Consider the following 3,469-nt stretch of genomic DNA (forward strand, 5'->3'; position numbering starts at 1 on the left):
CCTCCTCAGAAAACCACAACCATGTAGAAGATGGAGAAACGATGAAGTGGTGACCTATCATGCAAACCCAGTGCCGTGCAAGAAAAAAGAACTGAAAACGGAGCATCTCTAGTTACAGACGGGTCACTCTCGCAGCAAGCGACCTTCCTCCAAGGAAAGTGCACACTCCCTCCGTACAGTAAACTCCCCAATGCATCCATTAAGAATAGGCAGAGTGCAGAGGACTCCCATCCCTAAACAAGGATCCTCAACGGCTCAAATACTTCTGACCATCAAACCATTCAGGAGATACTTAACTTTGACGGCCACTCCTGCTCTCAAGAACGTATTTTCCTTTCTCCAAGGGCCTTCGCTGCCATACATCAATAGCCATACAGCGATGTAATGACTGTAAAGGAGACGTAGTCACAACCCTCCATGGAATCAGATCCTGTACCAAGTAGTCTTGACACATCTGCAAATAAAAACAAAGTTTGACAGCAAACCTCAGTTATAAACTCGACTCACAAAGCTCCTAACTGCACAATATGAAAGATGACCTCACCTACATACTGCTTCCTTGAGAAGGAACACCTACTACTAATTGCACCCCACCCCTCAGAGCACCCCGCCCCAAACACTCATCCACACAGAAAATAGCTACACCTCTACCCACTCATGCCCCTCCCCCTTTCCCTACACTACAGGGGCCTGTTGCTAACTAGGATGCTCACATCCTCCTCGGAAAACCACACCCACGTAGAGGAGAACACAATGATGAATTGGTGACCGGTCATGCAAACCCACTGCTGTGTAAGAGAGAGGAATTGAGAATGGAGCATCTCTAGTTACAGACAGGTCAAGCTGCCAGCAATCAATCAATCAATCTCCATACAACAAGCACCCACCCACCACTCACAGGCCCATTAAGAATAGACAAACTTTAGAGAACTCCCATAAGTAATGAAAAAGTCTCAACATCACAAATGCTTCTGACTATCAAACCCTTTCGCATATACTGATGTTTGGAAATTGGACAGGAGCTCTCCCTCTCAACGTCCCCTTTGCCTCGGTAGACAGGCCTTCACTCCCATATGTTGAAATCACTCACAAACATACAGCACCAGCATGACAGTCAAAAATAAAAATATTCACAACCTTTCATGTCACAAGGCAACTTAGTACCAGATCTGGATACAGCTGCAAATATGAAGAAGGCTTATGACAAAATACAGAAGGTTAAGACACAAAACTCTTACTAAATATTACAGTTTCCTCAGACCGGTCCCCACCTAACCCAAACAGAATACTGCAATTCTTCTACAACAGTCCAACACCACAGATGTGCCATTGGTACTGGATACAGGAGTTTAACAGATGCTCTATCAGAAACAACCCCCCAATGTCTTCCCTCCCAATGACAATTAAAATCATAAATCAAACACACTATGAACAACCTGAAATGAAATAAAAACACATTACACAGCAATAAGACAAGGAAAACAGTACATTAACCACAAATACATGTCATCATTACCCTGTATCAATACTCACCATGACTAAAAACACCCACAAAAGCACCTAGGCACATCTCTTTGGACCACCACAAAGCTGAATGACTTCAGGTGACAATACACCAGCTTATATACTGCCTAAGCTCCACCCCCTCCATTTCCCAGCATGCCTTAGAAGCCAAAGGCAGCTATAAATACAGACTCAGGTGCCACAGAAACTCTTTAGTTCATTTCTAGCTTGACAGCACAAAGCACTGTTCCTCTTGATGTAGTGATCAACCTTTCTTCTTACAATGCAAATCTATAGAAGATTCAAACTCTATCACCAGGTAACACTATAATTACCATATTTCAGATTCCTAAAAAGAAAATGCTACCTGCAGAGAGTATGGGACTCCACGGTAGGTGCACTTGGGGGTTGCTGAAAGAGGTATCTCAATTCCCCCAAATCGGGCCCCATGCCTAAGAGAGCCCCATGCCCTAAAGAAGAGCACCTAAGTTAAGTACCTTTTTAATTTTTTTACTCATCCTACAGTGGGCCAGATCTTTGGCAGCATTTCAGTGGCAGCTCCTTCACTCGCTATCGGTCTTCGGCAGCATTTCAGTGATGGGTCCTTCAGTGCCATAGGGACAGCAGGGGACGGCCAGAGGCTAGTTTCCCAGGCCAGGAGCTCAGGGGCTGAGCAGGAGGGATCCACGGGCCAGATGTGGCCCGCAGGCCGTAGTTTGTCCATCTCTGTCTTAAGGCAATGCCACCACCCTCAGCAGCATCACAGACATAAGCGTCGCATAGCATATTGCCACCCTTAGGCCTCCACTGCTTCTGCAGCTTGTGCTGCCTGGCACTCGTCATGCAGCTCAAGGCCAACTTCATGCTGTCAAACAGGGGGCTGGAACTTGCCATAGCCCACAGCCCTCTGGCCGCTCATGGCCTACCAGAGGCAACATTTCATATTGAGGCGGTGAGGCAATTTTAATGATGATTCCAAGGGCTAGTTGAGCACCTGAAAACTCCAGGTTTCTTCCACATAATAACAAATGAATAAACTGAAAATGTGGCTTTAATTGGACTTTGTATCTGTTTCAATTAAAGAATAAGGATTTAGCTGGCAGGAGTATTGTATCTATGTAAGTTTACACCAATCAGGAGATAATACAGCAAGACAGTCCCACTTCCAAGCATCAGGGTGTCAGTTCTGGAGCTTTAACAAAGATATCAGAAACACAAGTTTCATATTTTGTACACTAGCTTTAATACAGATATATACAAATTGAAAAAATAAACAAACTCTGCTTAAAATCCGCTTAACACACACTCTGCATTTACTGCCATTATCTAGTCAAAATTAAATAAATACTCTTTAATAATGTTTTTTTAGTGAATGGTTTTTCACTGTGTTAATGTGTTGTTTTCTCTTTTATTAAGAAAGGAAATTAATGTCTCTAAATATTTTTGCATTTATGTTTACCTATCAAAATCATGTACATGACTCACTAACATTTGATTCCATCATGGCTATTAGTATCATACATGGAACTACATTTATTTTTATTAAGAAAGGAAATTAATGTCTCTAAATATTTTTGCATTTATGTTTACCTATCAAAATCATGTACATGACTCACTAACATTTGATTCCATCATGGCTATTAGTATCATACATGGAACTACATTTATTTTCATACAAGTGTTAAGGTCTTTTGCAGATATCACTAAAAATACAATTTGAAAATAAGCAACCTTCAGTTGCAGTGTCTAAAGTTGTGCGTTGAAGCAGAATTTATGTTCTAGCAGGATACTATTATTTCATTGCCGGACTTTTATCATATTGTGCTCTATCGTTGTTGTTTTAAATCATGAATGACAATTATGCCAGCCATGGCCAAGTGAGGCATTTTAGAACTCACTTCTACCTTAACTTTAATTCTTAGAGTAGTAAAATTATGAAATGCATGGACCACAGAAACAAATAAAC

This window comes from Mauremys mutica, chromosome 26 (assembly GCF_020497125.1).
Source record: "Mauremys mutica isolate MM-2020 ecotype Southern chromosome 26, ASM2049712v1, whole genome shotgun sequence".
NCBI classification, from domain to species: domain Eukaryota; kingdom Metazoa; phylum Chordata; order Testudines; family Geoemydidae; genus Mauremys; species Mauremys mutica.